The sequence below is a fragment of the Felis catus genome, chromosome B1, assembly GCF_018350175.1.
Source record: "Felis catus isolate Fca126 chromosome B1, F.catus_Fca126_mat1.0, whole genome shotgun sequence".
Taxonomy (NCBI): domain Eukaryota; kingdom Metazoa; phylum Chordata; class Mammalia; order Carnivora; family Felidae; genus Felis; species Felis catus.
Window position 1 is genome coordinate 44,831,670 of NC_058371.1, and position 21,190 is coordinate 44,852,859.

A 21,190-nucleotide genomic window follows, 5' to 3' on the forward strand; every position below is an offset into this window, starting at 1 on the left:
TTTTGTTAAAAATAACAATACCCTCCTTTCCTCCCCCCCCCCCCTCCGCCTTTTAGATAAAATGTGTATTGCCAGCTTCGCGCTTGGCAGAGATTTTACATAGTCATAGTACTGACATTAAAGTTCCCGGTCGGCCGATCATCAGAAGGTGAAGCCGGTCCTTTGTGCGCCGGCCTCTGGGGAGACCACTTTTCCGTGCTCTCAGCGGCCAGTGGAGGCGCGCTGGTGTCACTGCCTGCCTTCGAGTACCACTTTCCTAGACCCAATCCATCACTCTGATTGTCAGGCCTGTCAGTGGGGGCATATTGCTCCGGGACTACCCGTCCCTGACTCTGCCGCGTTGATCTACGCCTTGAGACAACATGAGAACCCAAGACGGGGATAGGTGATTTCAAAGGGGTTCTTCAAAAAGAACGAAATAACTCTCACGGAAATAACAAATAGCAGTCACGTAGATGTATCATGCTCAGTAAAGAAGACAGCAGGCACCACTCCCAGGCCATATCAATCACATGCTAAACTAAATGTACTCCCTGCATCCCTGCTGTTTATTGGGCAGTACGTTTAGACCTCTTAGAAATGACACAGGCTCTTCCTACCCCAGTTTGAATCCTGGTAGAATCAGGGTGAAGTGAATGCTAAGGGATGGCCTGGCTGGGAGGTGTATTCCCTATTGCAGCAAGAGGGGGACAGGAAGGGGGGTAGTCCCATTGGCGTGGTGGTCTCTGTGCCATCTCCCTCCTTTCTCATGCCAGCTTCTGTGCTTTCTGACATCACTGCTGCTGCCAATACCACATCTAAGAGTCCACTGCAAGGCTCCTGTAACCTACAGGGCTGTTTGGCCTTGGGGAGATTGCTACACAGACCGAGAACAGAAGAAAGCCTTGCAAGGTGGGAAAGGGGTGGGACTCTATAGGCACTCTGAGGAGGCTGGGCTGGGGAGAGAGGAGACCTAGGAGGCAGAAGAGATGAAAAACTCCTTGATTATTGTAACCAGCCCAGCTGTGAGAGCCAGCCAAGAAATCCTTCCAGGACCCAAGCAGATGTGTGTTAGGGATGATTAATGGGAAATCAGTTGGGAGCAAAGGGGAGGGGAGGGAGAAGAGGTATTTAGAAGGGAAAGAGGGGCAGAAGGCAGCAGACAGGAGAGAGGGGAGAGGAATATTTACTCTGTTTGGAGAAGACAAGAGAAGAAAAAGGTAGTGAGTGATTGAAAGGAAAGGAGAAAGGAGGAGGTAAGGCTAGAATGGCCAGGCTCAGGGTGGAAGGTGAGCCCTTTGCCTAGGTAGTAATACACTGTCATAAAAACAATAATAACAACAAGACAACAGAACAAACAAACGAAAACCCAAACAAACCAACCCAAGCCCTTAGCTTACAGCAGTGATCACAGATAGAAACAGTGGATGCCTGACAGCTTTAAAGCCAGACCAGGCCTATTTCCCTCTCCTAGAAAGAGCCAGCAAGGGAGGAGGGACACCCTCCCTTTCAGGGTGCTGGCACAGAATGGCTTCTCTGGCTGAATCCATCCAGTTGTCTTAGGAGAGAAAATGGAAAATCATACTTAACCAGGCCAGAGGCCTAATTAAAACACTACTAGATGACTATTACGATCAGTATTTGACATTCACTTGGCTGAAGTGCTAGCCTATAGAGCCCTAAATGGGGCCCCAGTGGCCTAAAGCAGGGACAGTTTTCAAAGGAATGGCTTGCCACCTGGGAGAGAATAAGGCTCAGTGTTCATTTGCGCCATATTTTTTGAGGGTCAGCTGTGGGCAGAGCATTGTAAAAAAGTGCGAGCGGTTGAAAAATCCATGCAAGATGTTGGACGGGACATATGGCACACCGTCCTTGCCTGGCAGAAAAGTGGCTGATGCATGGTTAAGGAGCCTCCCTGTCTCCAGGATCCACCATTAAGATAGGATGGGGGGAAGGCGCTGGGGAAGGCCCCCTGCCACTGTCAGTGCGTCAGGCTCTGGAGAAGCATTAGGTGCTACGGTTATCATTCATCCCCATTTCCAACGAAGAGAGTGAGGCTGGAGAGGTTAGTCCCTTCCCCAAAGTCTGAGTGGCAGAGAGGTCACTTGGAATCAGGTCTCTCAGAGCCAGGTCTCTCTTGAGCTATGCACTGTGGTAGGTCAAGGCAAGTCAACCTCCCTCCGTTTCCCCATGTGTAAAATGTAAGAGTGGCCACCTCGGAGTCAGGAGGCCAAAAGTGGACAATGTGTGTCACGTGTTCAGTGCTTGGTACAAAGGAGAGTCCCGGGTAAATGATGGCCGTGTACCCACTGATTCCTTGAGCAGTCCCAGCGGCTAGGCACTGGAGATTGCCCCGGAAGACCCCAACTGTTCCAGAATTCGACCAAAATGAAAGTACCCCTCCCCCAGCCTCCTGTCAAACACGTCTTAAAAAAAAAAACAACCACCCCCCAGAAGCCATCAAGAAAATCCTTTAGGAAGTTCTGAATATTTATGGATTGTGTTCACTCCTTCAATTTACATAACATTCGCCACCCAGGAAAAAATGCCTGAGTCAGGTTGAGAGCTGGAGGTGGTGGATTTGTTGTGTGGGGTTAATGTGAAGTTTTCAGTCCTCGCTGAGGCGGAATTGCCTGAATGATTGCCTCTCTCTGCATAACACTCAAACCCTAATGGCAACAATATGAAATAATATCTCACTGGGTAACTATTTACTTTTTTTTTTTTTTTTTTTTTTGCAAGCTGTAAGAACTCTGAGAAGTCTGCCTCAAAGAGAACTTGGTTTTCCTCCCTGGCGCTTAATATCTTTCAGCGGCTGGCAATTACTGCCTTGGCCAGGAGCCCTGGTTTAGAGCACCCCACTCAGGGCACCAGGAGGCACTTCCGCCGTCTGCCCTGTCCCCAGCTTCAGACACAGCCCGGGGCCAGAGAGGGCCCGAGGGGTGAGAACAGCCAGCCTTGCCAGGAGCCCAGGCAAGTAGCTCCCTCCTCTGTGTCCTCACAGTCCTATTGTGTTCTATTATTACTCTTATCACATAGCATCTGCCCTTGTTTGTTTACTTGTCCATTGTCCCCTGCGACTGTGAGTGCTTCTGAGTTGTCTGCAGCAGCCTCTTTGTATTCTTATTGCCTAGCAATAGCCTCACGGTAGCCAACACGGAGGGCCAAGCGCTGTTGCAAGCACTTTGCACGCAGTTTGTCACCTAATCCTAATCCAGAAGCGCTATGCAGTCCTCTCATCCCGTTTCATGACAGCGGAGGATGTGGGGGTTAAGGAACTTGCGAAGTCCAGCTGGTAAGAGGTGGGGCTGAGATATGAATTTAGGCAGTCTGAAGGTCGTAAGTGCCCAGCGAATGTTTGCTGCTGAATGGATGAGAATTTTACCTATAGAGCGCCTATGTTTTACATCTCACCTCACTGGACTCACCAAAAGATTCAAGGTGGTTTTTTAAAAATTTTTCTTAACGTTTTATTTATTTTTGAGACAGGGAGAGACAGAGCATGAACAGGGGAGGGTCAGACAGAGGGAGACACAGAATCCGAAACAGGCTCCAGGCTCTGAGCTGTCAGCTACAGAGCCCAACCTGGGGCTCGAACTCACAAACTGAGATCATGACCTGAGCCGAAGTCGGCCGCTTAACCGACTGAACCACCCAGGGACCCCTCAAGGTGTTTTTCAAAATGTCAACTATATACACGTGTGAAAGAATCTTTTCTCAAATCTGTGTTTGTGCTCCTCATCCACCCCTCCCCCCCCCCCCCAGCAATTTTCTGAGTTGTTTTGGGCAGGTGTTTTCATCCCTTTGGATTGATGAAGAAACAGGTTCTGAGAGTTTTATGGGGGAGGCTCAGAGTCATACAGAGAAGGCTGGCAGGGCGTGAGAAGAGGCCTCCCGGTTCTCCTATCTGGGCCCATGGCAGTGTAGATGGGGAGGTAACTCCTTTTGATAAAAGGAGGAATTAACGACTTTTCCTCCCCCTAGAATTTCCTTTGGAGATGTGGTGGGAAGGAATGGACAAAAGGAAATGTAGGTTGAAGCTTATCTTCAAGCCCTAGTGTTTGATCCGGGTCCTTGAGCAGGGTGCTTTGAAGAAGTGGTTTCATTTATCTGCTATCAGCCCCCAGGGAGATGGGCAGGGCTGGCCTGGGAGAGCAGTGGGAGTAGGTGTGCTTTTGAAGCTCCACTCCCTTCCTCTGCCCCGCCCAGGCATCAGCCTCAGCCCTGGGCATTCACCCTTGACCACTTTGACCCTTTGGGCCTTCAGATTTCTTAGAGATTCCTCTCAAACTGCAAATACTGCTGAGAGGAATCCTATTTTAATAATCAGCCAAAGCCTCAGTTATGATCAGCAGACAGTGAGTGTACCAACCAGGGTAATAACATTTACTGAGCCCTCACCGTGTGCCAGACACTGAGCTGGGCTCCTTACAGGTAGTAACTCATTTAGGCGGGCCTGTTTTCTAGGCGAGGCACTGAGGCCCAGAGAGGTGAAGTAATCTGTTCAAATTACACAGCTAGAACGTGGTAGAACCAGGATTCAAACCCAAGTAGTCGTTTCCTGAGCCAATCAATGTTCAGGACCGAGGGAGAAGGAGGCCTATAGCAAGGTGAAACTGAAAACCAGTGACTACTTACTTTCCGGAGTGCTGGTCTTCTTAAAGAGGATTTTCCTTTCATCTCTGGGAAGGAGAATCGGGTGGAGAGGAAACTGAGGCAGAGAAAGAAGTGAGGGGAACATTCATTCGATTAATCAAATTGGATTGAATTAATTCATTCAATGACTGTTTACTAACCACTTGGTAGGCACAGGCCTGTGGTGATCCCCAGGTGGGTAAGGACCAGAGCAAGGGAAGGGAAGCATCTGTGTGCTTCTTTTGAAGATTAAAAAAAAAAAAAAAAAAAAAAGTCAGGAGGGCTAACCTTAAATCCTGCTTAGGACCCCATAGTTGAGTTACCCACTGTTCTTAAGTGCGTTTGCTCAGTTAAATTCAGATCCACTAACATTTACTGAGCACCAGCACTCAGTATACACCATCCTGGGAATGTTCGTGTACTTATTTAGGTATAAGGGGAGTTTGAGAGGAGAGCAAAGCCCCCAGAAAGGGAAGCAGGGACTCTGCTCACCCACACGTCCTAGTGCTATGTGCGGAATTTCCCCTGACTGGAACCAATGGGCACCTCAGGCCCTCCAGAAGGTCTTGCTTGGTAAGTAGCTGACTGTGAGAATCTTGGTTGCACAGCTTCTGGTGTCACACCTGCTTCTGACCCTTCCCTGTGCTTCAGCCATGAAGGTGATGATGCTTCTATGGGCCCCCACTTCTGGCAGGTAAGCCTTTAAACGTGCCCAAAGCATGCCCCTCTCTAAGCTGGTCTCCCAGCTGGCGGATGTGCTGCCTCAAACTCATTTCAGCAAATACAATTAGAGAAAAGGGGAGAGCCGCTCAGGCAGTGGCTCAATTATCACTGGTTGTATTTGATGAAACCAAATTCCAAGATGTCAGAACAATTTCAAGGAGTGTTTATTTCCATGGCCCTCTGCCAGCCTCAGCTCAGAGAAGGAAACTTGAGAGGCGGGGTCCCCACTGAGCCCGTGGCCAGAAGTATCCAAGTATAGTGGTCCATTCAGAGTGGGGATTTACATAATGAACTCCCTTTAAAAGCGACTTAAATTATTTTTTATTTTATTGAAAAATGCATTTATTTATTTACGATGAAGCATGGCACCAAATTCCAAAGCTACGAGAACGTGCAGTGAAAATGTACCCCCCCCCCCCCCATCTGATTTCTCTTCCCAGTGTATCAGTGCTATGAGTTTATGGTCCATTCTTCCGGAGACATTTTGTATGTATATTAGCAAATACTTGCATATTCCTTCCTTCTTTTATACACAATGGTGACCTATTAAAAAACCGTTCCACCTTTGCTTTTTGTTTTTTAATTTTTAATGTTTATTTATTTTTGAGAGATAGAGACAGAGTGTGAGCAGGGGAGGAGCAGAGAGAGAGGGAGACACAGAATCTGAAGCAGACTCCAGCCTCCAAGCTGTCAGCACAGAGCCCGATGCGGGGCTCAAACTCATGAACCGTGAGATCATGACCCGAGCCAAAGTTAGACGCTTAACCAACTGAGCCACCCAGGTGCCCTGCCTTTTTTTTTTTTTTTTTTTAATTAATATATTTTGGAGATGGCCTCACATCTATTTATTTTTTAGTTTCCTGGCATTGTTACATGGGTGTGCCACAGTTTATGTGACTGGTCCCCTACTGGTGGACATGTGGATGGATTCTGGTCTTGCTGCTGTCGTGAATTACCATGTATACAATATATATCACTTTCCATGTGCGCTAATATAACTATAGTGCAGAATTCCTAGGAGTAGAGTTGCTACATGCATTGAAACCAAGCTCCCTCTAAGAAGGCTCGGAGGACAGACTTGTAGTGAATTAGAAGTTCAGCTGAGGCAAGAAAATGTGGGGGACACTCCCCTGACCTTCTGCTTACATTCATTTGGAGAACTTGAAACTCTCCTTTCCATCTTTGGATTTAAGAAAACGTGCATGCTTCTTGTGACTCTGCCTTCTCCTTTTCCCACCTGCTCCCTCATTTAGTAGGAGAAAAAGGGGGAGCAGGATATTCAAGTCCGGCCTAAAAGAGTCCAAGGCATTGACCAATACGTCTTTTAATACAGCAAACTTTCCAGTAAGTGAACCCTACTAAGAGCTCTGTATCGTCTAGACCTTTCTTGTTTATGCTCACTGAAAAGCAAAGGTCTGTGTCCAAGACAATACATGAAATGGTTTTGGTAACATCAGTAAAGATTTATCTCCGGTCCCAACCATGAATTTCCAGAATGAGCCCCGTGACGCGTCGGAGGAAATCGAATCATGAAATCAATCACTGTTAGTCAAGTGCTCACCAAGGCAGATAGGTAATCTTCATTTTATTCTTATTTTTTGTTTGTGTCTCTGAATAGGTATTACCTGCCAAATTCAAAGGTACAGAAGGCCATGTATATGTGATTTCTCAACAAGGGGTGCAACTTTTCATTGCAAAGGCCCACAGAGTGAGCCCTAGTCTGGTCTCCTCACTTCCTGTCTTGGGCCTGGGCTCCTTTGGGTGGCTGAGTCAAAGCTCACTTTTTGTTAGTAACCTTGACCGTATGGCAATGGTGGCAATAGGAAGAACCATCGGGACCAGACCATTGATAAGCTCTTAGAATCAGGATACATTTACATTTCAGGATGTCTAAAGTAGAATTCTAACATCTCTCTCTTTTTGTTAATGTTTATTGATTTTTGAGGGGGGGGCAGTGAGAGAGAGGACAGAGAGAGGGGGGGTCAGAGGACCTGCGGTGGGCTCCGTGCTGACAGCACAGAGCCTGATGTGGGGCTTGAACTCACGAACCATGAGATCATGGCCTGAGTTGAAGTTGGGTGCTTAATGGACTGAGCCACCCAGGAGCCCCTAGAATTCTAACATCTTGAAGAACTTCCCTCAGGCATCCCAAGGCAGCTCTTCCAGATCTCCCAGGGCCTGTCATTTATAGGTTCAACACAACCCCTTTCCTCCAGGCTGTCTTTGTTTTTCTCATTAATTTCCATAAACAAACAAACAAACAAACACATGATTAAACAAGACCCAAATCAACAAACCAACCCAAACAGCCAAACCCAGAAAAAAACGACCATAGTTCAAAACGATGAGCAGACTGTGTCCTTTTCCTTTTTTGTTCCTTCGCTCCTGTTCTGCGTCAGGCTTGAAGGGGCTCTCGGAGGTCCCTCCCCTCTCTCGAAGCTGGGTGAATTTTTCACCACTGCAGTCAAAATGCATAATGACAATCTTATTTATGACAGGAGACATGTTTTAAAACAGTTGTTTTAAAACAACTGACAGAGCTGCAAGATGGGAAACGACAAGAAAGTGCGATTTTTTTTGGAGGGGGTGGGCCGGGGGGGATAGGATGCTGGCAAAGGAGAACAGGAGTTTCCTTCCTCAAAGTTGGAACTCATCCTTTATTTCTGGAGCAAGTCAAGAAAAAGCATCAGGAAGCAAACTAGGGTGGGGACATTGCCTAACGACAGTGCTTGGAGGCCAGGATAGTTGGGCTGGGGGTTGCCTTTGACCTGCTCCTCAAAAGACATTATGCTGTATGTGAGTGTGCACTGTGGGGGCCAGGAGAAAGGTGAGCCCTGCTCCCCAGCCCCCCCTCTCCCTGTATGATGTCTCCTGCCAACTCAACAGGTGTCTGTGAGACCCCGAGACCTCCAGCCTTGACATGATGACTCGTGGTCCAGGCAGAGAATGCAAGTTGGACACCCTAAAAATGTTGACAGAACAGTATTGGCTGCTTTGCAGATGGCTCTTTCTCCTGTGGCTTTAGGGAAGAGAAATAACATGTTCTACACCTGTGTTTTGGGAGAAATCTCTTTCCTACGGCTGATGTGGGAAATTGTGATCCCCCTCTCTTCAAGTCTGGAGGGAGAATCACAGGAGATGAAACCTTACCAGGGTTGACCTGATCCTCCAGGAGAGGAGAAACAGAGAGCAAAAATGAAGAGTAAAGAAGGGAAAAATTTATCCTAACTCCGATGAGAAAGAAGCTACCGTCCTCACTGTAAGAGTGAGTTTTAAGAAAGTCTCTGTAAGGGTGCCTGGGTGGCTCAGTTGGTTGGGCGTCCGACTTCGGCTCAGGTCATGATCTCACGGGCTCAGGTCATGATCTCACAGTTTGTGAGTTCGAGCCCCAGGTTGGGCTCTGTGCTGACAGCTCAGAGCCTGGAGTCTGCTTCGGATTCTGTGTCTCCCTCTCTCTGCCCCTCCCCTGCTCATGCTCTCTCTCTCTCCCTGTCAAAAATGAGTAAACATTAAAAAAAAAAAAAATTAAAAAAAAAGAAAGTCTCTGGAGCTGACGACAGGACCCAGGGTATGGAAAAGAATTGAAGTACTCCCAGCATATATTTTTAGAAAACTTTTTTTTTTTTTTTTTAGTTTGAGGCCTATGTGTGACTGGAAGCATTGATCAGAAGCAGCTCATTGTGCTGAAGAATCTGACGATTTCTCTCCTTGGTTTCTGGACATGATCATGTTGACATGGGATCTACTGGATTAATTCAACCAGCTTGTCTCTTTTTAGAATGGCAGTGATATAGCCCAGGTCTGCAGGACCCTGCACCCAGGAACCTGCTTATACCCAGTGGCAGGGCTGGGCTCCCCTTTGGCCCCTCCGCTCAGACCTGGGCAGGGTGCATAGTTAAGACATTTGGTCAACTTCTCCCTTGGGGACACGAACGCAGGCTGTCTAAAAACACACCCACCACCTCAACCACTGTGCAAACAAAGCAGGATATTGGTTTCTTCAACTCCAATGTGTTTTGCCAAATAAGAGAGTGTTAATACCCCTTCCTCCCCCACTCTGCATGAATTGGATTACTTAAAGCATCTTTTCAGAGACGTCAGCAGTTTAACAGAGGCAATAAGTCAGGGCTGCCCTTGTGTTTTATTTTTCTGCCAGTATTTAGTTAATTAAAGAATGCAAATTAAAACACCTTAATTTATATAATATCAATACCAACGCCTTAAAACATTTGGCATAACTGCTCTGGCACGTCCCTTACATAAACTCTTCAGAGCAGTGCTAATAAAAATGAAAAAGGTTGTAAATCAAATTTAATTTATTCATCTTCTGTTTGGTACAAAAGCATATGCCAAAATCAAGTTATTTATGAGCACATCACAATAACAGGCATTTTTGTTGGTTGCAAATGACAAAAAAGGTTTTTTCCAAGGGATGTGTGTTTTAATTGTCTCTAGGTGCAGCTGTTTTCTGGGCTCTGATCTCTAAAATTTATAACTTTACAACCCTATCTTCAAAATAAAAAAAGCAGAGATTGCCACCTCCGCTCGAAAAGTCACCTGCACCCATCCGTATGGAGAGAGACGTATACACCATCCGTCCAATGGAGTATGGATCTTCAGGTGAGATAAAAGGTTGGTGATTTATATCCGATTTCTTAAATATTCCATTAAGAGGATTATCTCACAGGAGGCTCAGATACAGCAGCGTCGGAAAGGATTTGGTGTGCGGCTGCTTTCTTGGAAGCCTTGCAGATGAACTACATGTATGTGAATGAACAGCCGACTGCCCATTTTCATCTCTCCCCTGCTTTGTTGCTATATTCCTTCTTTGTCTGGTGGATCTGAGCGTAGAATACATTTTTATTCAGTCTTGGAGGAAGAACAGTAGGCTTCATTCAGGGGTACTGAGGGATGGCATGTTCTCACTGCTTCCCGTGGCAAAGCTCTCTGTGCAATCGCCCTTCTCAAACTCCCTTCCTCACCCAGCTTGCAGCCCCTCTCTGGTCTCAGGTCATGTGGGAAGGTTGAGAGAGGTTTTGGAAAGACCCCTTCCACCCTGATCCCTTCCCGAAAAACCTACGCGAATTCACAAAATACAACTCTCTGGCCAGCCCGTGGCTTCCCTACTTGGGAGGCAAAAACCCAGGACAATACTGTGCCCTGTTCTGTTGGTTGTCTTTTAACATGAACATTACAAGCTTGGCGGAAGAGGTAGAAAATTGGGGTTCCTCACTTGGTGAAGCGATGGGCAGAAGTGGCAAGTGGAATCCTTCTGTGATCTTGACAGCTATGGGTCCTCGGCTGCCTCGGTTGTGGGGAGACCGCAAAACCCTAAACAAAATACATCTTGGTGGTTCCCTTTCTGATGTTAAAAACAGTGATACTCACCTTTTACACTGCTTTAGTTTGGAGCTAATGGGATGCTCTCCTTTGCCTCAGACTCATTGCAATAGTGAGCTAGAAACTTAACACTTGTTCAGGCGGATACTTCTTTTGGGGGGTAGGTACCAAGAAGAGCCAGAGAAGGTCCTAGAAGAGTTCGCTACCTCCAGCCCCCAGAGAAGGTCCTAGAAGAGTTTGCTATCTCCAGCCCCCATAACCTCTCAAGCTCCTCTCTACCTCTTTACTCTATAGCGTCTCACTGGGTTATGGGAAAAAAACTGAGTCTGGGGTGACAGATAAGTCAGCTTGAGGGGCAAGCTGAGTTCTGCACTGTGTCGGGACACCTAGCATCAGAGTCTCTCAGCGGTAGCACTGGAGGGAGCACTGTGGGTGTGGATACTCAGGGTGTCCACATATATACATCCCCATGTGCGACCGTGGGCATATTCTCTCTCACTTTTTCTTGCGATGCGTCATCTTTAAAAGCGAATTTTGACCTTTCTATTTATTTATACCCCTCCTACCTCCGTAAGAGATTCGAGGTCGCTTTACCATTCAAATAGCAGATACAGTAAAACCCGGAGCCATTAACAGAAAAGTAACAAGATCAGAGCCAAGTACAAGGGAGGAGGGGGAGGAAGAAGCAGAGTTATTATACCAGAGGGGGAAGAAACTTAGATTAAGGAAAGCTAATGCAATTGAGAACAAAACCCAGCTCCTAACTCCCTGGTAGCTTGGTGGGCGACTGCCAGCTATTGTAATAACTGTAGATTATTGCACCTCAAAGGCAGGTTTAAATGCCTGCTGAGGGTTCACTGGCCCCAAGAGCCTTCATCTCTCCAAATCTCTGTTTCCTCATCTGTGAAGTGAGGATTAACTCACTCATCATGGGGCTTTTGTGAGAAAGCAGTTCAACAACAGTGACAGTAGCTGTCACGTAGATAGCATGTATTGTATGTAGTTACTCTCCTGTTTTATGCAGACATTTTAAACATTTTTTTTTATCATCTGTGACACTGCTAAAAACGCACTGTGTCACAGACTGTGTCGCAGCCTTTCCTTCTTTCTTTGTGGGATCTGAAATCATGGCGCACTGTAGGTGAGAGGAGATAGGTTGTTAACTCATTCAGTCCTCACGTAACTTTATGAAGTGGGTGCTGTTTTTGTCCCGTTTTACAGATGAGGAAACTGAGGCATACCACATTTAAACGACTCCTCCAAAGGCTATATAGCTGGCAAGCAGTGGAGCTGGGAATGTGATCCTAGGCCCTCTGACTTCACCCCTACGCTACACTGCCTTTCAACGATCGTCCCAGCAACACTCATTTCCACGAAATTTCAGTGTTGGGCCCTGGGGATGTCAGATGAAAAGATATGCCCTTGCCCTAAAGGACTGGACTCCAGTGAGGAGACCGGCAGGTAAACAAACCACATCTTGAGGTTTTAAGTGCATCAGTGGAAACACATCCAAGGCACAGAGGGAGAGAAGGGAGAGATGATTAGCTTCTGTGAAGCCTCTGTCCTAGTGCTCAGCCCTGTGGTAGAAACTGCCCCTCCAGCAGGTCAGGAGAAGCACATGTTTTCTTGGCTTTGAGAGGAGTCTGTTGAGCGGACCTTCAAATGGTAGGCAGGGGACAACTTCAGTGAACATGTCCTAATAGCTGAGAACGGGTGCCTCACCTGTGGCCGATTCACAATGGACAGTGGAGAGCTGGGGGCAGCAGATTTTAAGGGAGCATCAGCCTCTCAGGAAGATTGGGAGGTGGCTTTTGGGGCAGAGAGAGAGGGAGAGGTTTGGCCTCGGGAAGCTAGGCTGGAGGTCCTGTCCTTGGACACCCAAAGCAGGAGAGTGGAGAGCCAGGGAAGGGCCTGCAGAGAGAAAACAAGGAGGAAACAGGGATTAAGCACCTGTTTGGTGCAAGAAAATGCAGCTTCAAAAGGAACGGGGCAATAGTCTCTGGGATGCAGTGAGGTTCCTGGAAGGAAGGAAGGAGCTGACTTGGAGCGAGAAAACCTGAATTTGAGACTTGATTTTGCCTCTTGGGAGCATGTTATCCTTTGAATCTCAATTTTATCATCTGTCTAAATGGGCATAAGGACAACATACTTATTACCTCACACAGTTAAAAGACCAATTAAGATAATATATGTGAAAGTGCTTTCCAAACTAAATAATGCTATGCAAATGTGAGTTATTATTGTTGTCTTTCTAGCCAGGTGCTTGCTCTCTCATTTCCTTCCTGGCTGCATGAGCTGGGACATGTTACTACAGGGGAAAAAGAGAAAAACACAGGGGATGGGCCTAGCCCGCCGTCTGGGGCAGTCACTACTAACGTCGGCTTGACTTAAGAGTTTGAAGCTCCTCCAGGTAGAGGGTCTCACCCCCCTCCCCAACCTAGTGAGGAAGCTTGGAGGCCCCCACCCCTTAAAGAGTTCCGGGACTTTGCCCTGTGGGGGGAGGTGGGGTCCTAGCCTTCACAACTCTTTGCTCCCCATTCCCTCGACCCCAGCCAGGCCAGCAGCAGGTGACCAGAGAGCTTTGGGCATGTCTTCCTCCCCGCCTAAGTCAAGTTCAGCAGCCAATCAGAACTTAACCCAAAGCAAACAAACCCCAAATCCATTTTGACAGAACTTCCCTGATAAAGGATATTTCCTATTACTTCGAACAGAATAAAGCCTATATTACGGAAGCCTCTTCTAGACTGTCTAGACGAGGACCGGATGCAAGTCCCGCTGGACCTTAGTCGCGGAGGTCTGTGCCCCTGCCTCTTGAAGGAGGCCAGGTCCAAGGGTGCCCCGATCTGAAGGCCTCGAAGCTTGCAGCCCGGCAGGAGCAGGGTGGCTGTCCAGGGGCAGGGAGGGGACTGGTGTGCACAGGCCACTCCAGGGACAGCAGAAGCCGACTCCAGCTTTTCGGGTCCTTCTCGAGAGGGAGAAGGAAGGAGGAAGTGGGAGGAGAAAGGGGAGGGGTGGGAGGAGGCGGGAAGGGTGATGCGAGCTGGGGTTTGGGAAGGGAGAGGAAGTGAGGGGAGGGAAGGGGAGGAGGAGGAGGGGAAGGAGGAGGGGATAGGAGGAGGGGGAGGAGGAGGTAGGGGAGAAGAAGGAGGAGGGGGAGTGGAAGGAGGAGGGGGAGGGGGAGGGGAGAGAAAGAGGAGGGGGGAGGAGGAGGAGGAGGAGGAGGAGGGAGGCGGGCGCGCGCGGAGCCGTGAGCACCGAGCGGCCGCCCGAGGGAGGCCGGGGGTGCCCAGCCCGCGCCCCGGCCGAGCGCGCACCCGCCCCGCGCGCACCCGCCGCTCCCGGCCGTCGCCCTTCCGCGAGCCGCGCCGCCCTCCAGCAGGGCCAGCCCCCACTGGCAGCAGACAAAAGGCCATTTCTGAGTTACACAGAAAATGTGTTACTTTGCCAGAGGGCCGGGTAGAGGCCGCCGGGCCCGATCGTGGGCCGCGCGGAGCGTCGGCAGAGGGGGGCTGTCAGTCACCGCGCACCCTCCGTGAAAGGGGCCCCTTGTCAACTTCCCCTGCCTTTGAAGTGACTGGGATGGAGGTGCTCAATTAAAAGCCCATCAGTCTGTAAGTAAATCAACGCCTATCAGGCTTGTCACATCAAACAAACGATTATTACCCCAGCCCGCCCACCCCATTAATCTGGCTGTTCCTTCTTGACGGCTCAGGGTCAGGGCACCGTAAATCCTGTACTGGATTGCAGCCACCTGGATCGGGATGAAAGCGCTGGCGCGCCGGCTGGGCGCACCCAGGCCTTTCCACCGTGGCCCCCGGAGCGCGGACGGGGCGGCGCCGCGGGACCCGCGCCCGACGGACGCACAAAGACCTAGACGCAGACAGCAGCCCAAGGAGACAGAGTGCGCAGAGGTGGGGAGACAGAGCCTGAGAAAATAGGCCGAGATGGAGATCACTGGAAGAAGAGGCCCAAAGTGGTGGAGACAGGTGCCATGAAAACTCACCCAGAGTGTTAAGAACGGATAGATGCTTCTAGAAGACAAGGAGGTGTCTGGATGATATTTCTCAGACGCTGGGATTTGAGTCTCAGAGTCAGAGAGCGAGGGCGGTTTAGGCTGCAGTCTCCGCAGCTCCCCGCCTGTTCCCACTGTCTGCCCCCAAATGTCACTTAGCCAAGGGAATGGTGTGGGGAGGACACAGAAGCTCGGGGCTTTGCTGAGCCAGCCTTGTGTGGGACATCAAAATAGGTGATGTCCAGAACTCGGTCTTCTGCAATAAAAGGATATGAATAGACAAGCTGGACCAGAGTATCAGGTTCTGATAGTTCTGCTGAGCAAATCCCTAAGCAACACTTGGTCCCGGCGCCTTTCTCCTAGATTCTGGGGGTGGTTTTGTGGATTCTTCCTGCTCCTGAGAGCAAGCTCTGGCTTTACCCCCACTGCAGACCAGAAAGAAAGGCGGGGTAGGGAGCAGAGGAGACAAGACAGCTGTATTTTGGGCTGGAAGGAGGAGCTGAGTGGGGAACGAGGTCCAGCTAACAGCTGGAAGAGAAGAACAAGGCCTGCTTTTCAAGGGAGGAAAGAACAGTCTTTCCTCAAATGGCTGTTCAGAGCTGCCCCAAGGCATAGCTTCCCCTGACTTGTGAGGTTGCATATGTAAAAAGGGCCCTCACATGCTTTCCCCAGCGATAGAATAATACACCAAAGGAATCAAGAGATAGCAGGAGAGATGGCAGAGGGAACTTCTTCCCAGACCCTACGGTGGAGCTTGATGCCCAGGCTCCCGGGCTTCTTAACTAGACAAAGAAAGAAAATTCTAAAGAATGAAGCTGGACCTCTATCTTACACCATACACAAAGGTCCACTCAAAATGGATTAAAGACCTAAATGTAAGACCTGAAACCTTAAAACTCCTTAAGAAAACATAGGGAGTATGCTCCATGACTCTGGTCTCGGCGATGATTTTTTGGATTTGACACCGAAAGCAAAGGGAATAAAAGCTAAAATAAGCAAGTGGGACTCCATCAAACTAAAAAACTTCTGCACAGTAAAGGGAACCGCCAGTGAAATGAAAGGGCAACCTGTGGAATGGGAGAAGATATTTGCAAATCATATAAGGGGTTAGTATTCAAGATATATAAAGAACTCATACAACTCAATCACAGAACCTCCCCCCTCCCCGCAACAAGCAGAACAAAACCACCACCACCAATAAAAACCTCTAAACAATCCAATTAAAAAATTGGCAGAGGAACCGAATGGATATTTTTTACAAAGACAAACAAATGACCAACAGGTACATGAAAAGATGTTCAACATCACTGATCATTAGGGAAATGCAAACCAAAACCACAATGAAGAGATACTACCTCATGCTTATTAGAATGGCTGGCACCAACAAGACAAGAGATAACGTGTTAGGAAGGGTGTGGGGACAAAGGAAGCCTTGTGCACTGTTGGGAGGGTATCAATTTGTGCAGCCACTATGGGAAACACTGTGGAGGTTCCTCAAAAAGTAAAAATTGAGCTACCAGATGATCCAGCAATTCCACTTCTGGGTACGGATGCAAAAGAAAAACAACAACAACAGGATCTCCAAAAAACCCAAAAAATCTGCATTCTCATATTCATTGCGGCCTTATTCACAGTAGCCAAGATGTGGAAACCAGTGACCGTCAATGGATGAATGGATAAAGAAGATGTGGTGTATATATGTACAATGGAATATGATTGAGCCACAAGAAAGCAGGAGGTCCTGCCGTTTGGGACAGCATGGATAGACCTTGAGGGCATTATACTAAATGAAATAAATCAGAGAAGACAAATAATGTTTCATAACCATGTATAGGTGGAATCTGAAAAAGGTTGAGTTCCTAAAAACAGAATGGTGGTAACCAGGTGCTGGGGAGCTGGGGGAATTAGGGAGACGTTGGTCAAAGAGTATAAACTTCAGGTTATAAGATGGACACGTTTCAAGGATCAAATTTATAGCACATTAAAATGCCGTTAGTTAACTGTTGTTAATACAGTTAATTAAAATGTTGTATCGTATATTTGAACTTTGCTACGAGCGTGATCTTAAATGGTCTCCCCCCAAAAAATATATGGCAGTTATGTGATAAGATGGAGGGGTTAGCTCACACTATGGTGGTAAATGTTGCATTTTGCAATATATAAGTCTATCACCTTAAACTTCTACAATGTGGTATGCTAATTATATCTCAATCAAGCTGGAAAACAAACCCAATTCTCAAAGATACTCAAGGCATTTACGAGCCTTCCCCAAGCCTGCCTGATAAGAACTGCCCACTGCACTTCCTGAAGACAGGCCACCTCCATCACTGCACGTGGTTGGGCCAGTGTGCCAGGTTTTCTCTCAGGTCAGCTACCCATCACTCTGTTGTAAACTCATTCATTCCATCACCAAGACCCAGAAGTGCAGCAGTATATTCCTTATTCCTCTGAGCTGATAGACATGTCGACCCACCCGGAGTGTCAGTGAGACCTTTCCCAGAGATGGGGGATGGTATACAGATACTTTACAATGTGGGAGAATCGTCTGTCCTTCATACTTTCATCCATTCAATCAAAATTTGGTGTTTAGTATTTGCCAATTTACAGGTATTTAGTATTTAGAGTTTACAGGTTCCTCTCTAAGCCCTGGGGACACAGCAGTGAATATGATGGACAAGGTCAAGAGATACGTAGAAGCTTTAACAAGGAACTGGGATGTTTGAACTAATCTTTATTTATATGTTATGTATACACTTATTACACAGATTTTTGCTAAGCACCTACTATGTCTAAGTAGCACGCACCACAAGGAGGCGAGGAAGAATCAGAAACCTCCTCCTCCCAGAGGAGAGGTGAGGCACACATCTTGAATAAATTGGATGCATTGTTTAAAGTGGTAGGTGCCATAAGCCAGGAAAGGACAGGAGAGAATTCAGAAAGGAAAGATAATTTATCCAGGTTGCCTCTTTCTTAGTGGAGGTCTGGAATTAAGAGACACGTTAACTGTTCAATGATGGCAACTTTAAAATCTATTCTGTAATGTAGCACAGTGCGGGCTTAATGTTTATTGTTATTGTTATTGGCTTTAATGACATTGTAATTCATTGTCTTTGTAATTATGGACACATCACAACACCCCTCCCTATGAGGCAGGTGTTATAGAACTCTGGAACTCCATTTCAGGTCTTGTCGGGAGTTGGGTATGGTTGAGAACTTCCGGAAATCAGAGACGGGCGCCTCTTACAAGAGGCAGAGCAGTGCAGAGGTTAAAGGAATAGGCTCTGAAACCTGAGGGCAGTTCAAAACCAGCCTTCACATGCTGGCCCTCCGGCCTGCCTGCTGTGAGGCCATGGGCAAAGCACTTGAACTCCCTGTGTGTGTTTCCCCATCTGTTACATTGGGGTGATAACAGTACCGGCCTCACAGGGTTATGTGACAATTAGATGCATACAAAGCATTCACAACAGTGCCCAACTGAGAGTATATATTCTCAGTAATGCCTGCCATTCTTACTGCTCTACCTCATACAAGGTGATCTCTTGAAGGTACAACCAGCACAATGCTAGGAGGACACTTGTTATATTAATGCATTGTCTTTCTGTATTTAAGTATCACTGAAAGTCATTTATATTAATTTCACTTTAGAAAACCTGAGTTCAGGGGCACCTGGGTGGCTCAGTCAGTTAAGCATCCAGCCTTGGCTCAGGTCATGATCTCATGGTTCATGGGTTTGAGCCCGTGTCGGGTTCTGTGCTGACAGCTCAGAGCCTGGAGCCTGCTTTGGATTCTGTCTCTCCCCCTCTCTCTGCCCCTCCCCTGCTCACACTCTGTCTGTCTGTCTCTCTCTCTCTCTCTCTCTCTCAAAAATAAACATTAAGAAATAATTAAAAAAAAGAGAAAATCTTCTGAGTTCAGCACATGAATTTAGGATATTTGTGGAGTGCCTGTGTGGCTCAGTCCATTAAGCGTTCGACTTCAGCTCAGGTCATGATCTTACGGTTCATGAGTTCAAGCCCCACATAGAGCTCTCTGCTGCCCATGAGGATCCCACTTAGGATCCTCTGCCCCTCCCCCACTCTCTCTCAAAAGTAAATAAACGTTTAGGAAAAAAAGTAAAATATTTGAATAATTTGTTTTTACTAAAATAATTTTTATTCATATCTAATGTAATATTTGATACAAAAGAGTATTTGTGTACATCATGAATGTAAACTTACAGTGTCTGTGTACTTCTTTCCTATCCCACCCCATGGCCTCTCCTTCAAAGTGGCCACTATCCTGAATTTTGTGTTTGTTATCCCTTTGTTTTTTAAAAAAACTAAAAAAATTAAAGTATAATACAAATCATAGTAAAACACACAAATCTTAAGTGTATAGCTTGACTGATTTTTACAAAGCATACACTTATGTAACCGCACCTAGATCAAGATATGGCACTCTAGATATGGTATTCTAGAAGCTTCCCTCATTGTCCCTTCCCAGTCAATTCTTTCCCCAGTCCCATTGCAAAGTAACTACTGTTCTGACTTCCATCACTATAGGTTAGTTTTGGAATTATTATGTATTCTTGTGTCTGCTTTCTTTTAGTCAGCATTATATTTGCAAGGTTCATCTGTGATGTTATATGCCTTGGTGGTTCATTTTGTTTTCATGGTTGAGTGGTATCCCATTGTATGAATAAAACACACAATTTATTCATTCATTCTATGTGTTTTTTTTCTTTTGGCTTGGTATTTTATTGATAGTACATGACAAGGTAGGGCTTCCCAAGCCCCTCCCATTCTTCAGGGGGTCTGGGATGGAAACTGTGTAGAGGTCGGGAGACTCTCACTGTGTTGGGGGATGAGTTGGGGCAAGGACTCCCCAGAAGCTGAGGGCCTCTCTCTTCTCTTGCTTTTGCTAGGGATGGTGGCCGAGGGGGCTCTTACTCCTTGGAGGCCATGTGGATCATAAGGCACACCACCTGGTTGCCATAGCCAAATTCATTGTCATACCAGGAAATAAGCTTGACCAAGTAAAGTGTTCATTGAGGGCAATTCCAACCCCAGCATTGAAGGTGGAAGAGTGGATGTCACTGTTAAAGTCTCAGGAGACAACTTGGTCCTCAGTGTAGCTCAGAATGCCCTTGAGGTGGCCCTCTGATGCCTGCTTCACTGTCTTGATGTCATCATATTTGGCAGCTCTTTCCAGGTGGCAGGTCAAATCCATGACTGACAAGTTGAAGGTGGGGACATGAAAAGCCATGCCAGTGAGTTTCCCATTCAGCTCAGGGGTGACCTCACCTATAGCCTTGGTGGTGCCAGTAGAAGCAGGGATGATGTTCTTGGAAGCCCCTTGGCAATCACATCACAGCTTCCCAGAGAGGCCATCCATGGTCTTCTGGGTAAAAGTAATGGCATGGACTGTGGTCATGAGTCCTTCCAAGATGCCAAATTTGTCCTGGATGACCTTGGCCAGAGGGGCCAAGCAGTGGGTGGTGCAGGAGGCATTGCTGACAATCTTGAGGGATTGTCATGGTTCACACCCATCACAAACATGGGGGCATCATAAGAAAGAACAGAGATGATGATGATCCTCTTGGCCCCACCCTTTGAGTGAGCCCCAGCCTTCTCCATGGTGGTGAAGACCTCAGTGGACTCCACAAGATACTTAGCACCAGTATTACCCCATTTGATGTTGGACAAATCTCACTCCTGGAAGATGGAGATGGGATTTCCATTGATGACAAGTTTCCCGTTCTCAGCTTTGACTGTGCTGTTGAATTTGCCATGGGTGGAATCATATCGGAACATGTAGACCATGTAGTTGAAGTCAATGAAGGGGTCATTGATGATGACAATAACCACTTTGCCAGAGTTAAAAGCAGCCCCGGTGAGCAGGTGCCCAATATGGCCAAATCTGTTTACTCCAACCTTCCCCATCAAGTCTCGGGGATGTGGCTGGCAATGAACCAGAAGTGGCTGTCTGTTGAACAGGGAGGAGCAGAGAGTCCATTCATTCTACTGTTAATGGACATTTGTGTTGGGTGTAGTAGGAGTGTAATTGTTATGTCTTAGGTTATGTACGTGTTATAATAAATACTTCCAAAGAATTTTCCAAAATGTCTGTACCAATCTACATATCCACCAGCAGTGTGTGAAAATTCTAGTTCCTCCATATCCTTGTCAACACTTGGTATTGTCAGTTAAAAAAGTTTTTTTTAGTCACTATGGTGGATGTAGTGGGTTGTTTCTCTTTATATCTATTTTAGTTGTGTCCAATAATTTTTGATGTTATTTTTATTGTCATACAGTTAAAAATATTTTCTAATGTCCATATGTATTGCAAATATCTGATAATGTTCTGTGACATGACTTTTCTCTTTATTAATGGTATTAATGGTATTTGTTGCTGTTGCTGGCTAAAAGCTTGATATTTTAAGGTAGGTTTTTGTTTTTACATTGACATATGGGTTAATTAGAAAAGTATATTCCTTAATTTTTAACATCTAGGGATTTCCTA

General features: G+C 46.9%; 3 long non-coding RNA genes and 1 pseudogene across 4 annotated transcripts; 2 read left to right on the top strand and 2 right to left on the bottom strand.

Annotated features, from left to right (window-relative positions):
- Positions 1-9,635: 9,635 nt before the first annotated feature.
- LOC102901037 lies at positions 9,636-13,721 on the bottom strand. 2 transcript variants are annotated; one of them, XR_440076.5, is made up of 3 exons: positions 13,406-13,721; positions 12,400-12,588; positions 9,636-10,668 (listed from the first exon to the last, which is right to left on the bottom strand). It is a non-coding gene; the product is annotated as an uncharacterized LOC102901037 (long non-coding RNA). The 2 variants fall into 2 exon arrangements; XR_440077.5 differs by having other exon boundaries at positions 13,459-13,718.
- LOC123384843 lies at positions 9,833-12,910 on the top strand. Its single transcript, XR_006596523.1, has 2 exons — positions 9,833-9,957; positions 11,899-12,910. It is a non-coding gene; the product is annotated as an uncharacterized LOC123384843 (long non-coding RNA).
- Positions 13,722-13,947: 226 nt separating the features above from the next.
- Positions 13,948-16,734, top strand: LOC123384844. The gene is made up of 2 exons (XR_006596524.1): positions 13,948-14,288; positions 14,390-16,734. It is a non-coding gene; the product is annotated as an uncharacterized LOC123384844 (long non-coding RNA).
- A 2,797-nt stretch (positions 16,735-19,531) lies between these two features.
- Positions 19,532-20,625, bottom strand: LOC101089603 (annotated as a pseudogene).
- Between the last annotated feature and the right edge of the window lie 565 nt (positions 20,626-21,190).